The 11203-nt window shown below is 35.8% G+C and overlaps 1 protein-coding gene across 6 annotated transcripts in view; it reads left to right on the top strand.

The window, feature by feature from the left end:
* The first annotated feature begins 947 nt into the window (after positions 1 to 947).
* LOC118742713 overlaps positions 948 to 11203 on the top strand; it is a 221922-nt gene continuing 211666 nt past the window's right edge. For 3 of the 6 annotated variants that reach the window (XM_036474987.1, XM_036474982.1, XM_036474988.1), the window contains exon 1: positions 1024 to 1839. The gene's annotated coding sequence lies outside the window, so the exon portion shown is untranslated. Of the gene's footprint in view, positions 1840 to 11203 lie in introns of all 6 variants that reach the window. The other 3 variants (XM_036474984.1, XM_036474983.1, XM_036474986.1) reach the window with 3 other exon arrangements.

Genomic DNA, 11203 nt, shown 5'->3' with positions numbered 1-11203 from the left:
TCTAAATACATAGTTGCCAACTTGGTGCTTTAAGCACTAGATTTAGTACTTTTTGAAAATTAAAACGCCTAAAAAAATTATTTAGTGCCTAGTGCCTTTTTTAGTGCTTTTTTTTGAACTCAAATTACTCCGATATAGTTAAGACCTGAAATAATTTTTAAATATTCAAAGCTGTGGCAGCACTGAATTTACAAAAATCTACAAATTTAAATGCATTTAAATACAACCATTATTGATAAAAACCGCTGAACTTGCAAACCCACCTTGTTCAATTCTATTCGCCTTGAAAATGCTAGTAGATATGCGAGTAAGTTAAGTATTTCTTTTTTCTTTTCTAATTATTTGTAAAAATTTTTATTTTTGTATCGCCTGAGTAAAACACATCGTTTCTTGGTGCTGAATCCAAATCTGGCCGCACAATTGCTCTAGTACTAGAATTTTTAGATATTCTACCCCCAGATTACGAAGAACACGTGTTTTTGCGATATTTGATTTTATATAATGAAAACATAAATTTTTTTTGCTCATTTCAACTTAGGGCATGATTTTCGTTTGTTGGGATTCGATTTTTCTTTCTTGAGATATATCAGTTTTAATGTGCAGTACTTCGGTATTACGTAAGCATGAGTCATTATAGCATGTGGCTTTTTTTTTTTTTATTAATTTATGTATGCATCCTTGTAAATATTTTTAATTTTTTTATTTTTGTTAAATGCAAACTGTTATGAAAAAAGCATCCTTTGATTAAAAAAAATTTGGTGCTTTTAGTTTGGTAAAACGCTTTTTTTCCAAGTTTTTGGTGCTTTTTGAAAATGAAAAGTTGGCAACACTGTCTAAATAGGAGGGATTTGTACGTACTTATGCGTATTCGTATTATTGTTGCCATTTGCTCAAAGCTTTTCTTGAGCTCTTACCAATTGTTGCGGGCCGGTTTTTTGTACAAGCGCGTTCTCCTCCAGTCGTTTCTGAGACGTTCGCGAGTGAAGTACGTTGTGCGCAACGAAGAAGGCTAACAACAACTCGCTTTTTGAAAAGTGTCGCTAACGTATTGTTTGTTCTCCATCAATCGAATCCAACACCAACACTAACATATATTGGTTTGGGTGTTTGAGTGCTAGTACTCGCAAGTGTTGTATTGGAACGTAGTTAAGTGCGGTGCGGACTGTAACTGTGCAGTGGTATTGCGTCCACGTTGTCGATGTTTGTATTAATTTTTAATGATTTCGTTTTTGTTTTTTTTTTTTTTTAACTGGACAACCATAACTGGGTGTCGCGCGCACTAACACATCAGCTGTGGCAATTTGTGAAGCGTATATTTTTAGAAAAAAAAATATAAAAAAAAATAGATTGAACTTCAAAATGGCTTTGCTACAAGCTCACTAACTTGGAAAAGTTTTGCCAAAATTACGCGTTTTTTGTGGCGTTGTGTTGCATTTGATGTCAATTATTAGCTACTTGACTTGGAGGGGAATATTTATAGGTCTATAATAAATATAGAAAAAATTAAAAAATAAAAATTAAGATTTTTGCATGTGAGCGCAACTTCGATCAACAAAAAATGTGCGCTCCACTACAGCATCGAGCAAAAGTAAGCTAAAGTATGCATTTAAGTACTGAATAACTATTTCGAGTTCTTGCTTGGTTATTAAACATAAACGAATAAAATATACATATTTATATGTTAATTTGAAAAAATATCGTATGATATAAAAAAGTTAAAAGAATACTGGAACCTACTACTGTTGTGTAAGAAAAACTACTTGTGAAGAAAGATGCAACAAAATGAATCGAATATTTTGAACTTGGCGATATTCTAAAACCGAAAAAGCTATATTTAAGGTGAGACATACATACATACATAATTTATATTATTAAATAAATTAATTAATAAATGCTGAATTAAAAATTAACAATGAAGTGTAAGAAGCATCAATATTACCAAGACCGAGGTGGTACTATTCACGAGCAATTATAAAATTCCGCTATTCAAACTTCTCACCTTAAACGGTCTAGAACTTACCCTCTCAACCGAGATCAAATAGCTTGGGAGTTACTCTAGTCAGGAAACTTGTCTGGAAGCGAAATATCGCAGACCGTTCCAGGAAGTAATATTAAATCTTCCACCGGTGGATCTCTATGGCAAATTTCTGGTCGTCTGTAGTGCTGCCTGGTTAAATACCATCCTGATGTGGATATCTCAGATTCGGACATGCAAAGTTCCTGGCCAAGTATTCTGCGACACCCAGATTATACCACTTTTTAATCTGTTTTCACAATAAAGTTTCTACAAGTACCCCAGAGCGAGTAGGAAGGTTCTAACGAACTTGACCCAGGCTTAATGGCTAACCGAAAGAGTGGGCAGTGGGATTCACTCTGGTGGACTCGCACTAAACCTTTGTTTCCGCTCAACGGACTACTGTAGCATTTTTCAAGCAGAGCTAAACGCCATAATGGAGGCCGCTTGGTGGCTCACAACTTCCGCCCCTCCTGAACGGCCTAACCCTATTTATTCCGACAGCCAAGCTGCCATAGAATGCAGTAGGATTCTTGTATGAAAAAGTACTCCTTGACTGTTGTATGGGGCCCTGTATACAGGGATATCCTGGCAACTACACAGCCGACGAGCTGGCAAGGAGTGTACCAAGACGCGCTCATATCTCTAACCTTCTGCAAACACGGCTGCACGGTGGGCTGCGAAAACCAACAGGGAAATTTGGTCAAAAGTCCACGTAAAGCGATCCTTCCTTGATAAAAAACACTATGCCGAAGTTTTTCTTCGCATGTCTTCTCTTGCCTCCCATGGGAATCATCACTAACTACTTTTTAGAACCATAACGAACGAAGACAATTTATATAGTAATTTTTTAAATTGCAAGCTATGAGCTTGAGCGCAGTCGAAAATAATATTAAAAACTCTTATTTTTTTACCATGTAGTCAAATCGATCCAGGTGTTCATACCGAAAGATGGAGTAAAGAAGATCTTCTAAAATATTTATTTAAAGACTTATTTTCGTCTTGTTTATTAGGAAGTATAATGTCCCCGATGTGGCTCTTCTCTCGATCCGGGGTGCCTTCTGCGCCTGATCTTGTATATGAAGCTGTCGTGGAAGCCTTATATTGAGCAAAGGGAAGAAAGGCGTAGGTTGCCTTCGAAATGGCTCCCAAGAGAGGTCTGGATGGGGATCAGTGAACTTCTTCGCAGGCGAATGAAAACTTGGAACCAGGGTTGGTGGTAGTTTCTTTTGCGAAAGCTATCAAACCTATGTTCAAGCTTATGGACTTCTGTAGTGACTTTCAGGCGGAATTAAAATAGCCGCCATCAAGCCAGCGATAGACTCTTTGCTGAAGTAAGTAACGTTGTTATATAAACTAATACCCCACCGGCTATAAGGGCCCTGAACGACGTGGTGGTGCACTCGAAATCAGTGAGGGAGTGTCTGTCCTCTTTATCAATAATCAGGCGCATTTAGATGACGGGGCCATAGTACGGGAAACTTCATGGCTGACAACTTGGCAAGTAAAGGTACACTTGACAAGTTATCACCGATTATGCAGGAGCTGGGAATACGTCTGTCCTCTGTAAAAACCCGATTTGTCAATATATTTTATATCGGATAAACACTTAAATAAATCATGTGTAATTTCTATATTTATCGCTTATAGTTATCAAAAACTTGTATCGTGTAATGTTTTACAACAAAAATAAGATATGAAACTCGCTTCGTGTAAATGCAGCTGCCAAGTGCGCATAACAAATTATAGTCACAGTTAGAAAGGCAAATATAATAAGAATTTATAATTACTTAAAAGAAAAAAATCATAAAAGTTAAGATCTGTGCGCGTCGGTGACTTCATAGCTGCACGCATACTTAAAATGAAAAAGATGACTATAACACCCACAATCAGTTAATATCGGCAACAACAATAAATTACATAGAACAAGAATCTGCGCAATCCGTCAGCCATCTTCATCACGACTTGCATTATGATTTTCATTATAAAATTTAAAACTTTTTTTTTGTTTTTTTTTTTTTTTTGCGCGGGCAGATGGGTATTTGCGCAAATGTGTGCGAGTTGTGTAGATATATCCCTGCGGGAAATGTATCTAACTAAAAGTTAACTTGAATTAATTAATATTTTCTTCGAGAAAAGCTAACTATATTTCTTCTATAGCGATGGCGGCAAAATAGTCAAGGCTGGTTGCCTCTGCATTTGATGTCAACTGACTTGTAACTAACTACTTTTGGACATAAGAAAAGCAAAATATTTTTTTTCGTTTTTTTACTTTTTTATTTATTTACTTTATTTTATTATATTTTATATTTGTTTACATAATCTGCTGTAGGTGGTCCCATATTCAAACTCCGTCAGGCATAACTTCAAAATGGTAAAACCAAATTTTGATTTTCCTTTTATTTGTCCTCAATTAGAAAAAGCATTTGTGAAGTGCAGAAGGAAAGTGTATGCAAAGTAAAATTTGTATGAGGATATTTAACTAGAAACTTGTTTAAAGCAAACAATCTCGCGATTACGTCTGCATTACTTTTTTTCAACTAGTTTTAAGTTATTTCCTTGTAGCTAACTACAAGTTATATATTTTATAGAAATCCCGCAAAAAATCTAACTACAAGTTTTATCAATTGATAATTTTTTTCTGTTGGGTTCACATACATGCCTTATATGTATGTATGTATGTATGTACATTTGTGCAGCGAACAAAGAAGTCTGTCTCTACGCCTCTAGAATTATCAAAACGGCGATATGCACTCTGCGCGGGCGCATCGACAGTCGCTGTCATAGCGCATGCCAAGCCAGCTAGGCAGCTAGGCAGCTAGTCAGCACGCGTGAATGCAATGAAAAGCGACCGTGATTTGTAATTAAAATGCATGGCGAGAGTTGCAACATAGCCATATATTGATGCAGACATACACACACACACACACATTAATTTATAAGAGTATGGGTATGTACATATGTATGTAATTGCATACAGCAATTCATTTTTATTTACATACATTAAAATTTTTTCTTAAATTGCATCCGTTCCAGTGTGTTGGTGTTCGATTGCTTAGCGACTTTACACAAATACACGCCCACACAAAAGCTGGTATATAAAAACAAAATTACACTAACAACAACTTCAACTTAAATGATGAGTGCCAATAGTGCGGATACCAAGTGACAACATCATCAGCACTTTACCGCCACCAACAGCGCTCAACGCGCACTGGTGTTGCTTCGCGCCCTGGACAGCTCAAAGCGTTGCTGCTTGCCAGAGACAACACATATGTATGTACCTACATATGTTAATAAATAAACAATCAACTAACTAACTAACTAAGCCGTTGCAGTTGTCAAGTCTGTCAGCCGGCTACACGCGGTCAAAGAGCGCGTCATCCTCAGCCATCGAGGTGGTGGCCAAATGCGCGCTCGGTTAACGCCTTTGCAAGTAAGCTGGTACTGATTGTGCGGCAATATGAATACTTGGGTACTTACATGCATACATATGTACATACCTAGGACATTGGCACATTCCTAGCCACTCGCGACAAGAGTATGGCATGCATACAGGGTGAACAGCTGCAAGAATTTTCAGAAAAGAAGAATGTAATAAATAACTGACTTCATAATTGCAAAATGTATTCTACAGCAGCATGTTAAGTAAATACAGACGTTGTAAATGCTTTGGAGCAGGGGTTCTCAAACTATGTTACGCGTACTGCCATTAACTAAAAAAAATTCTCTATTTCGGAACAGAGTAGGAGAGAAATATTATTCGAGACTAATGCTGCCCATAACGCAAAGGTATGGTGCTAAGTTTCTAGCACATTTTTTGTGTCGGTAATATTGAAAATAGCCTTCTTGGTTTTCAAATTATTCTGAAAATAGCATCCATGCCATCCCGAAAGTGGTAACTTCAAAACATGTCGAATGTCATGGCCCACCCAGCTCAGCCGCTATATTTTAATTGGCAGCTCTATGTCATTGTAAAGCTCATACAGCTCATCGTTCCATCGTCTGCGGTACCCGCCGTCGCCAACTGGCAAAGGCCCGTAAATCTTCCGCAAAATCATTCTCTCGAATACTCCAAGAGCCGTCTCGTCGGATGCTGTCATTGTCCATGCTTCTGCACCATATACCAGCACGGGCATGATGAGTGCCTTATAGAGAGTGGTTTTCATAAGTTGAGAGAGGACTTTACTTCTGAATTGCCTACTCAGTCCAATGTTTCGATGCTGACATTATTATTGGTGTTCATGCTGGTTTCCAATTAAACGAAGTTCTCTACTTTCTCGAAATTATAACTGTTGACAGTGCCGGACGTGTCAATCCTATTCTTGCGGGTTGTCAGGTTCTACGGCGAAACCGGTCTTTCTTATCAGAAACTGTCGATGTGCATCCTTAGTTAGTGAGGCGGGCAAAAATTGTAGGTTCGGTCCCACGGTGGAGAGAATATAGAAGGTGGCGCCGATGGCTACACCGCTAATCGGCTCTCAGTCAATCTGACAGAATCAGCTGTTTTGCTGACGTCACAGTCGAGATGACAGCAGTGGTGATGTTCTGAGTCGATACTTTTAAGTATTGATAGATATTCGCTAGCGATTTAAAAAGTATCCAATGCTCTCGATACTCGGTACCGAAACATTTAGGTTTCGAATAAAAGCGCACATAGGCCAAAAATATGGAAAAACGGTTCAGGTGAGACTCGCCTATCGAAATCCGAATGTAGGAGCCAATAGAGCTTTTAATACTGATTCAAATGAAGGATGTATATATGTCGGTTCGAGGCCATAATACAGAGAAACTCTTAGTTGTTTGAAGCAGTTTTGTTCCAGCTAAATCGGACGATATCATTTTTGTAGGCCTAGGGGCAGATTCTGTAACCAGTTAGAGACAATTTTCGAATCGGTATCGGTTTTGTTGACGTATGATATGAAATATTTTTACGTCAACAAGTGCGATATCGATTCGAAACTTGTCGCTAACTGGTTACAGAATTTCGCCCCTGAAAGGTTTATTCATCCGTCAAAGCATTTTTCTTGAATCTTGGATCGACTGAATGTTAAAACTGATAAAATAATATTTCTCTGTTGCGATAAGTTCAAGTGTTTTAGCCGATATCATATAAATTAGTAATGAATGGCGAAGGGTTAATGTAAAGAATCGGTATCGGGTACCGAAAAGGAAGTATTGGGTACCGAAATCTTTTTTAAGTATTGGGTACCGAAAATTCAGCACATCACTAGACAGCAGTTTGTTTTGCCGCTCTCAGTTGTCAACTCTACGATGACGTTACGCCAAAATTACTCTTACGAATTCTGCTGCAATCGGCGCAATCTTGTATGTATTCTATCATTGTTGGTTCGTCCCCTCTGCTTTGTGTGATCACATTAAGGCGCACACTACAAATCGGAGGAGAAGCTCGGCCAAGCTCGGCCAAGCACTAGCAAATGTGTATATGTATGTACATTCATATCGTCACCTTAAATACAAATATACGTAACAAACCTCGTCGGTGGAATGCGACAAGTTTTAAAAAATTCAAAATTAACTTTTTGATTGATATGATGGATTAATCAATGAATTAAAACTCCCCACATCGTTTTATGAAAAACAAAAAATTATTATTCACGACTTTTTGCATTTCAGGTGACTATATGTATGTTCTTATAACAATTGTGTCTATTCCCGCCATGTTTTGAATATCTAACGAAGCTGAATATTAATTAATTTTAGTCTCATAGATTTTTCTTTAATACTCTTTTGCCAATCGCCAACACGCTTTTGAGAAGTTTTTTTTTTTTTTTCTAAACAGGTGGCGGGGGCGTTTTCGATTTCGTTTTGGTTAGATAAAAATGAAACCAATCGACAGTCTCGCGTTTGAGTATAAAAGAGTTGAAGGTGAATTCGTATACAAATATGTAAAATAAAATATGTGCATAAATAGGTACATATGTATGTAAACATAGGCACATACTACATACTTACCTTCATACACAAACAATTTGCTATAAGTATGAAGTTGTATGTATATAGGTATGTATGTATTTTTATTTTGTGGTCGTTTTTAGTGGCGCTGGTGCAAAAACAAAAAATATGCTGCGGCAATATTGGCGGTGATTTGCTAATATCTTGTTGCCACTGCCAACTAGTTATGTAACTACCAACGCTAGCTGTGGGAGGGCGAATTTTATGGCGAGCTCAAGAATGCCAATAATGAGCGGCAAGCGTGGCGGTGGAATTTTTCAAAAGTTTCTGCATGTTGTGGTGTTGTGCAAATGTGGGTTTGTGGCTTATAGAGTAATTAATGTTTTTTTTTTTGTTTTTTTTTTGTCTGTGTCTTGTCTTTGGTTTCTCAAGCTGAGCTAGAAATATTGTGCGCAAGATGCGGTTAGATCTGTGGTAGAAGATTTCTGTTTGCTGGTATGGGTGCTTACTAATTTGCTGATGTATGTATTTTGTAGCAGATTTTTTTATGAATTAAGTAATTATGTTTATTAAATGGATTTTTGCAAAAGCGCGTGAAATTGGGTATCGAAATTTTTTTCGCATTTAATGAGATGATTTATTGGTTATTTTGTTTTTAGTAGAGTAAATTTTTTTTGTATTGTAGTCAATTGCTGTTTTTTGACACTACGAAACTTGTCACAAAATTGGACTTCCAGGAATTTATTGAAACATATATTTCCTCCGTTTCAACAATTCTTTCATACAGTTATGCTGTTTGAAAGCAGGGAGGAATACAGCAAATAGGAGCAAGCGTTTGGCACGAACTTTCAAATAGATTCATGCAGCTCTCTGGTAGGAATGTATGGTGCCCGTACAAGCTTAAAATATTTTGCGATGCTTTGATTAAAAATATTTTCGATTTATTCTTTTGCTTTGTTTGTGTATGTATTGTAATTTTTTGATCGAAAAGAATCATTATTTTCTGAGTTTTATTTTTTTCATTACATATAAAAAATAAAACACGAAAATGAATTTTAATTTCTGAGAAATAAAATATCACTCATGAATGAATTTTATGTTTGATCATAAAAATAAAACTAAAAAAAAAAAAATGATTCGTTCTCAGAACGAAAAATGACACTGAAGATGACACAATGCCGAAACCGGTTTGTCTCCAAACCACACTTGACAAGGGATGACAGAAATTCGTTCCAAAATAAATCATCTTACCACCTTGTCGGAAAAATCAACCAACACCAACACATAAAAAATAATCGTTATTTTTGATGAAAAAAACTCAAAAAATACAAAATTATAACTATTTCAGAGTGAAAAATAAACTATACATTTTGGTCAAAAATAAGATTATTTCTGATCAATTAAACAAATCTAAGAGCAACCAGCGATTGTAGTTTTTATCAGGGACCGAGAACGTGTTCCGGTTTTGATTTAGTTCTGCATGGGAAAAAATCTTACAAAACAACTTATCGGGAAAAAAATTATTGAGAGTGGGAACAAAATGAGAACAAAAGGTTTGGGAACGATTCCGTAAAGAGCAAAATGCGGACAAAACTCTCGCGAACGTTCTCAAGAAGAACGGAATGAGAGCGAAATTTTCGGGAACGTTTCCAATGAGAATAAAATGAGAGCGAAAATATCGGGACCGGTTTCAAAGAAGATCAAATAAGAACAAATGTCTGGGAAACGTTCTTATAGAGAACAAAATTTTTGAGAACTTAACATTAAGAATGACTGGAGCGTCTGCATGTTGGGATGAAAAATCGTTTCAGTGGAAACCATCAATGTTAATTCCAAGTCAGAGGAAAGCTGGATAATTTCAACTTCCAGATCGTTTATCATTAGGGAGCACTTTCCATTTATTGTTTCCAGATATCAATTGCCATAACAAATATTGTAAAGTGTTTTAAATTGTTTGTAGTACAATAATGTTAGTTGTAAAGTAATTTGAGTGTTTATTTAACAATTCAAGGATAGTTGTAACACTTGTTTGGCTATCAGGTTACCTGGCTATGTGGTTAAATTTTTTTTATTTGGTTTACAGCAATAAAATACGCTAGGAAATGATAATTTTTAAACAGATAACCTGATAACCAGGCAAGTGTGAACACCCCCAAAATGCATAGAAACTGTTCTACGATATTCATACATTTTTAATTTTTTTCATTGAAGATTTTAAAATTTCACTATTTTCGGTCTTTCAGAAATACTTAAGTCCCACCATTTGCTTTCGTTCTTGAAATTGTAAAATTTATTTGGTCTTAGAAGTTTTAAAAATATCAATGTTCATGAAGGCAGAATTCACCGTGTTTAAAAAAATATTCTTGAAATCAGAACTTCCTATACCGCATCAGAATTTTCGGGATTACCGTACTTTTGAGACCCAAATCATTGATTAGGGCTTGATTTATGTATAGGCTTATATATTTTTTCTAAATCTACACAATCCCCCTTTTCATTTGACATCGCTTTGTGATTTTTGGACATTGATATCATAGTCTAATAGACATACATAAATATTTACTTACTTACATTCACATATCGATGGTCCCCCGCGCTAACGACAGAACTAAAAATTCAGAGAACCATCGATATCTGATATTTAAATAGTTTCTTAAACGCATAGTCGCATATGTATGTCCACAAATCGTTATTTGCGTATGTGCAGACACTTCAGAATGACAAAGAGCATTTCGTAAGAATTGAAATAAAACCACTATGGCAATGAAATATTGAATGATCATGCGGAATTTTACGTTAAAAACAAAAAAAAAAAACAGAAAAAATAATAAAAACATGTATGTTTGTATGTATGTATGTAAATATATTAACATATATTCATGTCTGCACACAGAAAGATGCATATAACCAGCATGACCAGGTTAGTCTTTTTGACACGAGATTTAGCGTTTAATTTTAAGCCATGGCCTCAGAATTTTCGGCCTGACTTCGTGGCTCTTTTCTGGTCTTTTTTGTTTAAAATATTCATAGTGAAATTCCGACCGGAACTTATAAAAATAATACTATATTAAAAATACTTAATATTACAAAAACTACTGTTTACCATTGAAATATTACAATAACAAAGCAAAGTACCATTTCCTTGAGAACATACTTTCTTAGATTTTTCTTAGGTTTAAAAAAAATGGTACTACGAAATTTGCCTAAAATTTTATTTTTGAAATAATCAATTTGTTGGCGTATTACTAGTGCACTCTGATATAGAAAACAATC

Source organism: Rhagoletis pomonella, unplaced genomic scaffold (assembly GCF_013731165.1).
Source record: "Rhagoletis pomonella isolate Grant_MI unplaced genomic scaffold, Rhpom_1.0 Rhpom_scaffold_00007, whole genome shotgun sequence".
Classification (NCBI taxonomy): Eukaryota; Metazoa; Arthropoda; class Insecta; order Diptera; family Tephritidae; genus Rhagoletis; species Rhagoletis pomonella.
Note: the sequence above shows the minus strand (reverse complement) of the source record. Positions and strands in the feature narration are given on the sequence as shown.